Below are 11100 nucleotides of genomic sequence, written 5' to 3'. Positions count from 1 at the left end.
CGTGGGGCTCGAACCCACGAATCATGAGATCATGGCCTGAGCCGAAGTCGGATGCTTAACCGACTGAGCCACCCAGGTGCCCTGAGGATGAGTACTTTTTAATGAAAGAACCAAGAGGGAGGAAGAATTTGAAAACTAAGAGGGAAGATCTGGATAATGTGCTGACACTGGAGGTCCAGCTTGAAGGTAGCAGGCGGAGAGAGGAGCACAGACAAAAGGAATAGGGAAAGAAGAATGGCACAGTGCCAAGAACAAACCTGCCAAAGATACGTGTCTGCAGCCACCTCTTGCAGTACTAATAGAATCATTGTCCAAAGGGCACATTAGAGGGGCGCCTGGGTGGCTCAGTCGGTTGAACTTCCGACTTCAGCTCTGGTCATGATCTCATTGTGAGTTCGAGCCCCGCGTCGGGCTCTGTGCTGACAGCTCAGAGCCTGGAGCCTGTTTCGGATTCTGTGTCTCCCTCTCTCTCTGACCCTCCCCCATTCATGCTCTGTCTCTGTCTCAAAAATAAATAAACATTAAAAAAAAAAATTAAAAAAAAAAAACAAAACAAAGGGTACATTAGATTATGGCTGCCATATACAGCTGTGCTGGCTGTTCCCAGGCAAGGGGACAAGTCGGGATTGAAATCCAGCCCAAGATGCTCTTGCCAAGCCGTGAGTCCGGAGGGGGTTGGGGGGGGGGGGCTGCATCTGCTGAGAGGAAGGCCTTTCCTGTCGAGCAAATACTTCGCAGTGGCAGCCTTGCATCAAAATAATTGTCAAGCCCTTTTCCCCGAGGGGACGAGAACGTGTTGATACTTTCCTGGTGGCACAATCTCCTTCCACTTCCGGGGAATGTGCCAATAGACCTTGCTGCCTTTCACATCCACTGTGCTCCCAGGCCACTCCCACCCAGTCGCCCTTCTAACACTCAGATGTGTTTTGGAGGTGGTTGAAGGCGGAGGACAGGGGGCTCTGGCTGGAAAGAACTTTGTAGCCGTTATCAAGTTATTTTCAAAGGCAGAACTACTGGAGCAAAGTCTGTGCCGGAAACGTTTTGTGTGCTGGTCTATCGTTCGAGCTGTTCGGAGAAGGACAGTGACAGAAGCTTCCATGCTACTAGCATCCTCAACAAAAATCGCAAGTTAAACATCTTCATCCACTCTTTTTTCTGCTACCTTATGGACTGCAAAAAATACTTGAGTCAAAATTAGGGCAATCACCATGCCCTGTGAGTTATTTATCCCTACTGTTCTCAGGACAGTGTTAACGTGCACGGCTGCTTCTGATATATTTTGACAAGGAGAAAGTGGCAAATTAGCTCATTATCTCTTTAGAGCAGTGCAGAGACGCTCGGAGAAAATCCCATCTGGCCTTAGAGTATCTTACCTGATGAGCAGAACCAGCAAATGCTCACTTTTGTTTTGCCCAAACTCTTTTCTGCAGCTTTTTCTCAGGCCAGTAGTTGAAGCCAGGCTCCCTTTGGACCAGAAGTCATCTGCTGTCCCCTCAGGATTGTGGCCACTTCTGTAGAGCACCACGCACCCATGGTGAGCCCAGACGAGAGCCCAAATTTCACTAGTGAAGGAAGTTCAGGCGATCATCATTAGCATTTATTTCCTGGTTTTTCCTATCCATATTCCCAATCAGTGACGTAATGAAGATGCTGAAGATACAGGAGGCAGCCACGTAAGAGCTTTCATCTGAGACACCATCTGCCCTGAAGCTCTTCCTCCCGAGAGTCTGCTGCTGCCCAAAATATTTGCATAGGGCTACGTTCCTGCTGAATGCAAGCATGTTGCTGTAGAAGGACAGCACATTAATGGCCCTTTCCGCAATCACACGTCCATTATTTATTGACCGCCTACTATATTTAATCAGGTCTTCCCGCTAAGCCCTGAGGAAACAGCGGTGACCGAAATAGACATGGGGAGTGTCATGTCCAATTTGCCATTCTTACCTAGCCAACCCTTTACACCTTCAGTTTTTGTCACTCTGCCGGGAAGCCCTCCCTGAGCCCTAACTCTGATTTAACGGACCCTCTTCTATTCTCCCCTCACGTTCTGTGCACACCCCCATGGCACTTAATGCTAAAAGGGAACCCCCAGTCCCCAGGATTTCAAACAGGGGCAAAGGTTAGTTTACATCTCAAAATCTCTTTCATTTTCATTTCAGTTGTAAAGGACCACATAAAATAACTCTTAAAACGTCACCCTTAAGTGCTACTGAAAGGAGGGGAAAATTGATATTCATTGCGCAAAATCTGGAAAAAATAAAGTCTATATTGCTCATAATGGCAAATGTGGTTGTGGGTCATGAATCTGGTCTAACTCACTAAAATCCATAAAAATAGTTACAACTTGTTCATAAAACACCTCTTGCGAGACTTTCCGTAAGAAACTTCAGAAGGTAATGAAACATCAGATAATAGGGAGTGCTAATTGACTCTGGCAAAGCCCTGAGAGTCTCTGCTTCATCTTCCTTAGGTGCGCCATGAATACTGCCCCCACAGACAGGTGACTTCTTCACCCAAGTTTCCAAGAACCAATAGCCAAAAGAGCCAGAGCCCTTCCTACCATGAGACCTCTAACCTAGATTTTACTTTTGAGTTTAACATGGTACCTTCTCGTGTCTTCCTGCACATTCCTGGGTCATCAGATAGAGTGATTTTGGTAAATAGATCCTATAATTGAGAATTAAGATCATTAAGGTCTCCCAGGCATGTCCCATGTTCAAAATTTAAAATTGAAACCAGGCCTATAATTCATAGTGAAAGATGGAAAACCAAAGGGAAACTAAAGTAGAAAAGAGAAAAAATTCTCACACAGGCTGAGAAAACCCTTTCATGTCTAGCTTCTCTCATAAAATATGGAGTCTTGGGGAAATCACAGTATCTTGGATACAGAAAACCATTTTTACGCTTTTTCTTCTTTGCATTAAAAAAAAAAAAATCCATGATAGTCTTGGCCCACTTCCTCAGGTTTTCCAGACCCATGAGCCATTCTGTATCACCATGGCGTTTATTATAATCTTGAGCTCTTGACAAAAGTAGAGGCAATTTTCCATCAAGGTGAAACATTTGCTAAGTACTGACAAACACAATTTGCACATCTCCAAATGGAGCTAATTTTGACATGATAAAATAAAATAAGATTACTGCGTATTTAGGCTTCATAATGACCCATTTGATTTCACAAAATAATTCAAAGGGAGGTAGGGGAAATCCACCAATTACTAACTGTCAAAAACATATTAAGAGGCATCATGGCCAGTGTAAAGTTATTAAGTTAATCAATGGAAACTTCTGTTCTCCCCCCAGCCAATCTTCTGTTCAATATTGACTCTCTTGACAGTATCCTTTAATGCCTAGGAACTGCTTTAATAATCTTGAAACAGGAAAAAATAATTAGCATGTATTTGTAACAAAAGGTGTATAGACATTGATGCTGTAATTATAGATCATAATAGAGGATATAACTCAACGTCCTAAAAGACAGCTTGCCTGAACACACGTAGGAGATGATTTGGGGATGTGTGCAGGGATGGTGCAGTTGGGTACTTGGAAAATAATTCAGGCGGCAAGCAATGTGGTCTGCTTACCCAAACCACAGAGCGAATGTAATTAAAAGGGGGAATGGAAAATATTGTGGGTTTGCCCCCAAAAAATTGGGCAGGGACTTTTTCTGACTATAATCTTCTCTTGTTACAAACGTCAGCAGAAGGAAGTAGTGATGTGAAGAACACGAAACAATGGCAGATCTGTCCAGGCTATTCCTCTTAACTGCTTGGTATGCAGACAAACAGTGAGGAAGACAGAGGGAAGTCTGGATAGTAAGGCTGGTAAATTTAGATACTTCATCCCCTTTGATAAAAACTCTGTACCAGTCCCCTTTAGTCTTCCGCTGAATTCAATTGCAAGAAAAAGAAACAAAGAGAAAGGAGATAGAGAAACTCGGGGTTAACATGAAAAGAGAAAGACCTGCTCAAACAAAAACATGGCTCGCTTCTTCTGTCTTTTCTGCTACCACCAGGTTCCTGTAAAAGTATTAGAGAAGCTCTACAATAGAGTACCAGGGAAGGCACCATGTTCTCTCTCATACAGTATTTATTTATACTTTATTCTACTTGGAATTTCTTTCTTCAGGAAGTTCAGATTTTACTTGAGGCTTTCCCATAGCACAATGTCTTGAAGAAAAGAACTAGGTCAGCGTAACTGGGTTGGATGTTACGATCTGACACCACCAGTGTCGGGCTTGAGACCAGAGGCATCGGTCATTTTTCTTTCGTTAAAGTCAGGTTCCCCGAGGGGAGGTAGTGAGCTGGGGGAAGAGCATGAGAATCAAGAGAGGACCCTGGTGCCAGGAGCTGGGGAGATGGGCTAGGCTCCAGCTGAGGGAGCCAGACAGTGAGTTGATTATACATACAGATGTGCAGAGCAGTTCTTTGCTTTGAGCGCAGAATGCCTCTTGCCATCAATTTATTTCTCCCTGGGATGGAAATTGAGACTAATCCAGTCTCCATCTTACTCAGTGGGTCCCATCTCCTCTCCCAACGGACACTTTGCACCCTCCCGTGGTGCGGCAAAGATACAATAGGAACATCTCAGATGGAAGGACCAGAATGCAGGGTCCACTTAATCATCAGGCACAGTAGGCACAGTACCTAGGCTCATAATACATTTAGGGGTCCATGCAGATGTTTTTAATTTGTTTTAAAATCAGGAGAATAATGAATCCAGCAATCATGCTCCTAGGTATATACCCCCTAAAGTTGAAACAGGCATTCGAATATTTACACGTGAATATTCATCGACGCCAGTAGAAAGGTTAAACAACCGAATTCCCACCAGTGGACGAAGGGATGACCAAAATGTGATCTATCCATGCAACAATGCAATACTATTCGGTCGTGAAAATATTCAGTCACGTAACTGATAATGTTCCATTGTGGATGAACCTCCAAGATGTGGCGTTAAGTGAAAGAAGCCAGATACAAAAGGCGACATGCCGTAGAATTCCACTTACATGAAATATCCAGAAGAGGTAAATCCATGGAGACAGAAAGCAGATTAGAGGTTCTCAAGGGACTGGGTGAAGGAGGTTATGGAGAGTAACTGCTTAATAGGTACAGGGTTTCTTTTCCAGGTAGCGCTTTGGAACTAGACAGAGGTGGTGGTTGTACAACATTGTCACGAAATTAAATGCTGTTGCATCGTACATCTTAAAATAGTTCATTGTATGTTATGTGAATGTTATCTTGATAGAAAAAAGAAAGAAATGAATCCAACCTGGATCATATTTACCTTTGTACCAAGGTTATCATAAAATACAAACTTGTAGAAAATTCGTGAAGGGGTCCCCAACGCAAAAGTGCCTGCAGCATACCGAAGCCATAATGCAGCCTTGACAGAATGCACAAAGCCCAGGTGCAAGCCAGCAGGAACATGAACTATCTGAGGAAGTGAGAGAAGCCACAGTGGCTGGAAAACAGCAAATGAGGGACAGACTCCTTGAGGAAGATGGTCAAGTCAGCAGGGGATCAACCATGGGAAAGACTCAGGATGCTATTGGAAGTGCCAATAAAGAGTTTTAAGGAGACTGGTTTTTGTTTTTTTTTTTTTAATCCCTCTGGGCTGCTATTTTGGAGAGTAGACTAGTAGGGAGTCAAGAAGGGTGGTTACTTTGGTGGAGTCCAAATAAGAGGATATTGCCATAATCTGGATTAAGACAAAAAAATAATGGCTGCTGGCAGGAGAGGTGTAGAGAGACGCATGGCTTTGGAACATTTGAATTTTTTTTTTTAATTTTTTTTTTTTTAAGTTTATTTATTTTTGAGACAGAGAGAGACAGACCATGAACGGGGGAGGGTCAGAGAGAGAGGGAGATGCAGAATCGGAAGCAGGCTCCAGGCTCCAGGCTCTGAGCCATCAGCCCAGAGCCTGACGCAGGGCTCGAACTCACAGACCGCGAGATCGTGACCTGAGCTGAAGTCGGACGCTTAACCGACTGAGCCACCCAGGCGCCCCTGGAACATTTGAAATATCAACAGGACCAATATGGGGGATGAGAAGGAGAGGTGGTCAAGGCTCATTTTCGCTTTTCTGGCATGAGCATCTAGATGCATATGATGATGCTATTCGTTAAGAAAGAAGCCACCTGGGTGGCTCAGTCAGTTAAGCGTCCGACTTCGGCTCGGGTCATGATCTTGCAGTTCACGGGTTCGATCCCCATGTTGGGCTCTGTGCTGACAGCTCAGAGCCTGGAGCCTGCTTCGGATTCTGTGTCTCCTTCTCTCTCTGCCCCGCCCCTGCTCACGCTCTATCTCTCTCTCTCAAAAATAAATTGACACATTAAAAAAATTAAAAAAAAAAAAAGATAGATACTGATGGTCCAGGATTAGGGGCAGACATTCAGAAATTGTGTTTTGAACATATAAATTTTGAAGTACCTGTGAAACTTTCAACAGGGAGGACAAAAGGGTAGTTCAGTATCTTGGGTGCAATTCAAGTGGGGAGCAGAGTAGGGACAGAAAACTTGGTGACTGTCCATGTCCAGAGTAAAAGGAAACCCCCAGAATGAATGAGATCAAAATGAGGAGAGTAAGAGTGCAAAATGAGGAGAGAATTCAACTCAGATCAGGACTTGAGAAAACCCAACATTTAAGTGTCAGAAGAAAAGCTAGGAAAGGAGATGAGTGGAAAGAAGTAGAAGGAAACTCAGGAGGGCCATGGATGTCAAGGAAAGATACTGTTTCAAGAAGAGGAGGACACACAACTGACCCCAACACTTTTGAGGTCAAGCAGAATGTGAATGTTTAAATGTTACATGGTTATGCTGTGGAGGTCATTATCGACCTTTTCGAAAGCTTGTTGTTAGTGGATGGGACAGAAACCAGACGAGAGTAAATTGAGAAGAGGGTGGGAGAGGGGCATCTGGGTGGCTCAGTTGGTTGAGCATCCGATTTCAGCTCAGGTCACGATCTCATGGTTCATGAGTTCAAGCCCTGCATTGGGCTCTGCACTGACAGTGCAGAGCCTGCTTGGGATTCTCTCTGTCTCTCTGTCTCTCAAAATAAATAAACTTAAGAAAACTTTTTTAAATAAGAGGGTAGGAGAAGAGGGGGTGGACAGAATGTGGAACAGCTCTTTCAAGAAGTTGTGAAGCTGGAGGAGCAGGTGATCGTGAGACAAGCCAAAGCCCGACTTCGCTCACCCTCACTGCCCATTTGGCAAGAGGGGAATGAAGGCACAGCAGAGACTGCTAATTCTTAGAGACCAGGGACGAGCATCAGAGGCCCTTCTGCAGCTGGAGGCTTGACTGCCCAACAACTTGACAGGGGCCGCACCACAACCCTGCTAATTTTGTGACTTTGCAAAGGACAGCGTTCTCCGCCCTTTCAGAGCAAAACCACAGAGAAACTGAAGTTTGGCAGCTTTCTCGCCAGCAGCTCTCAAGTTGTGGGGGGAAATCCTCAAGAACACGAAGGCATGATCACAGTGGGTCCGAGTCCAGAATGCCATCTTCAAATAATATTAAGACTCTGTACAAACAGGAAGCCAGAGGGCAAGTCGGGGAGGGGCAGAGGGAGAGAGAATCTTAATCAGGCTCCAGACCCAGCACACAGCCCGACACGGGGCTTGATCTCACAGCCTTGGGATCGTGACCTGAGGTAAAATCAGGAGTTGGATGCTCAGCCGACTGAGCCAACCAGGCGTCCCCCGAACACATTGTTAGGAGGACACCCAGCGCCAGTGCTGAAGACGGAGCCCCGCCCCAAGATCCCCTTGCACGTTCCTCCTCACTGTTCACTTCCTTCCACCGCGCCTCTCCCCCCTGTGTCGTTAGTTTAAATTCTGGGACACAAGAAACATCAATACTGTCCCTTCATCCTTTGCCAACCGCAGAAGGAACCAGCCCAGCAGAGAGAAGCCCAGATCATACAAGCCTCCTGGTTCTGGGTGGTTTACACCTACTGCCCCTGCCGATGTATAGCATCAGGCAAATGATGCTTTCACAGGGCAGAATGTTACTTTTTCCTTCCTCAAGAACTGCGATTAGAGAGTTGGCTGTGTGCGTATGTTGCTGCCTTAGAGTCTCTAGTTTCTGTTTCAGGGTTGACTACTGTCTCCAGTGTTCGGGTAGATTCGAGAAGACTTGAACCAGAAAGACAGACCCCCACAAGCAACTTTTCTGGGTTTTTTTCCCCACCCTGAATGTGGCCTATCAAGTAAGCTTTGAGGTTCACACTAGAGCCTGAGCAAGTAAGTCTCTATGTTCTTTCTTTGAACATCATAAAATGTTTATTAGGTGTCCTCATGCATATAACCCTGTGCCAAGCAGACAGAGGGCCTACACTCTGGCTCTTACATACTTGAGGTACGATGTTCCAGATGTCGCATCTGTGGACACTTAGCAGGGTTATGCTGGAGCTCCTGGTGGGTAATGTTTAAGGGGGAAAAAAAAGCTAGCCCTCCCCTAACTTTGAAATAAAGGGAATATGTTGTTATAATGTTAAAGAGTACAGGAAACTAGATTAACAAGATAGAATTTTTTTTTTTTTTTTTTAACATTTATTCATTTCTGAGACAGAGAGAGACAGAGCATGAACGGGGGAGGGTCAGAGAGAGAGGGAGACACAGAATCTGAAACAGGCTCCAGGCTCTGAGCAGTCAGCACAGAGCCCGACGCGGGGCTCGAACTCACATACCGCGAGATCGTGACCTGAGCCGAAGTCGGACGCTCAACCGACTGAGCCACCCAGGCGCCCCTTTTTTTTTTTTTTTTTAAAGTCAGAAAGGCAATTGTAGTCAGAATGTCATCAGCCTATTCACCTTCAGGACAAAAACTACAAATTGATCATCTTTTTATCCCAAGTGCCAATCTCATGGCACAAGGATCCAATGTGAGAAAGAAAAGTAAATGATAGTCAGAAACAGGGCAGAGATGTCTGTTACCAGCATTTCAGGTTAATACTAAGCTGCCAATGCAGTAAGATAGATTTTTTTTTCTTAAAAATGTTTGTTGTGGTTTTTTTTTTTTTTGAGAGAGAGAGAGAGTGTATGAGCGCAAGTGGGGGGAGGGGCAGAGAGAGAGAATCCCAAGCAGGCTCCGCACAGTCAGCACAGAGCCCGACGTGGGACTTGAACTCACAAACCATGAGATCATGACCTGAGCAGAAGCCAAGAGTCGGCTGCTTAACTGACTGAGCCACCAAGGCACCCTGCAGTAAGATATTTTTAAAAGTAGAGGTATCAGGGGCGCCTGGGTGGCGCAGTCGGTTAAGCGTCTGACTTCAGCCAGGTCACGATCTCGCGGTCCGTGAGTTCGAGCCCCGCGTCAGGCTCTGGGCTGATGGCTCGGAGCCTGGAGCCTGTTTCCGATTCTGTGTCTCCCTCTCTCTCTGCCCCTCCCCGGTTCATGCTCTGTCTCTCTCTGTCCCAAAAATAAATAAAAAAATGTTAAAAAAAAAAAAAAAAAAAAGTAGAGGTATCAGAATTGGAAATGAAGAGACAAAACTTTTCTTATTTGAGGACTACATGACTGTCTCCATAAAAATGTTATAAAATCTATAGGCAAACTATTAGACCTAGCAAGAGAATTATGTAGGATTGTTAGACAGAAACAGTTTATAGAAATCAATAGCAAGTATATAGATCAGTAGTGACTAATTTACTCATTTAACTTAAAAAAAAAAAAGTGGGGGGTGCCTGGGTGGCTCAGTTGGTTAAGCAGCCAACTTCGGCTCAGGTCATGATCTCGCAGTCTGTGAGTTCGAGCCCCGCGTCGGGCTCTGTGCTGACAGCCTGGAGCCTGTTTCAGATTCTGTGTCTCCCTCTCTCTGACCCTCCCCCGTTCATGCTCTGTCTCTGTCTCAAAAATAAATAAACGTTAAAAAAAAAAATTAAAAAAAAAAGTTATTCCTATAGCAAAAGAACAAAAAACCAAAAAACAACCAAAGAAACAACATAGAAAAAAATGTAAAAAGATGTGTAAGACCTTTCAAAGAGAAGATCGTATATAAAAAGAACATTAAAATAGACTTGAATAAGGGAAGATACAGAATGTCCATGGATAGGAAGATAACATTCTTCCTCCAAACTAACATATACACTCAATATACTTCCAATAGAATCCTAACATGATTTTTCAGTGGTACTTGACAGTTTAATCTTAAGCTCACAGAAAAAGCTAGGGATCAAAACAGTCAAACTATTTTGAAGGACAGGTTAGAGGTGAGCAGAGGCTTGCCCTACCAGATAGCAAGATGTGGAAGCTAGGGCACCTACATGGCTCAGTAGGTGGAGCGTCCGACTCTTGACCTTGGCTCAGGTGATGATCCCAGGGTCGTGGGATCAAGCCCTGCATCAGGCTCTGCACTGAGCATGAAGTCTGGTTAAAATTCTCTCTCCCTCTGTCCCTCTCTCCCGCTTGTGCTCTCTCTCTCTAAAAAACAACAAAAAAAAGATATTAAAGCCATGGTATGGTTGTATGGTGCTCACACAGGGAAGACAGAAAGGACTGGAGGAATAGAGCTACATAAAAATGGAAACTTGATAAATGACAGAAGTAGCATTACAATCAGTGGGGGAAAGTTGGGCCATTCAATAATGTGCCAAGAAGACATCCATATGAAAATAGTAGAGACTTCACACCTAAATGAATAACTTCAAATTGGACTAACAAGCTAAACCGAAAAACAAAATGGTAAAATTTTTATAACACCAGAGAATTTCCTTAGAAAGACAGAATAGCTGCACCTCATAGATTCAATAAAACTCTCACAAAACGGCAGCCTATATACACAAAACACCATAATGCTAGGAAGAAAAGCCCCATGTTGGAAAAAGATATTATTAGCCCATTGATCTCTAAAATAATATGTATCTGGAATTTATTATGTTTAATTTTTTTTGTGTTTACTTATTTTTGAGACAGAGAGAAACAGAGCATGAGAGGGGGAGGTGCAGAGAGCAAGGGAGAGGCAGAATCCCAAGAGGCTCCAGGCTCTGAGCTGTCAGCACGGAGCCCGACGTGGGGCTTGAACCCACGAACCATGAGGTCACGACCTGAGCTGAAGTCAGATGCTTAACCAACTGAGCCACCCAGGTGCCCAAGAA

The sequence above is a fragment of the Panthera pardus genome, unplaced genomic scaffold, assembly GCF_024362965.1.
Source record: "Panthera pardus isolate Hobbes unplaced genomic scaffold, ASM2436296v1 HiC_scaffold_10, whole genome shotgun sequence".
NCBI lineage: Eukaryota > Metazoa > Chordata > Mammalia > Carnivora > Felidae > Panthera > Panthera pardus.
The sequence above is the reverse complement of the archived record's forward strand: the minus strand, read 5'-3'. Positions refer to the sequence as shown.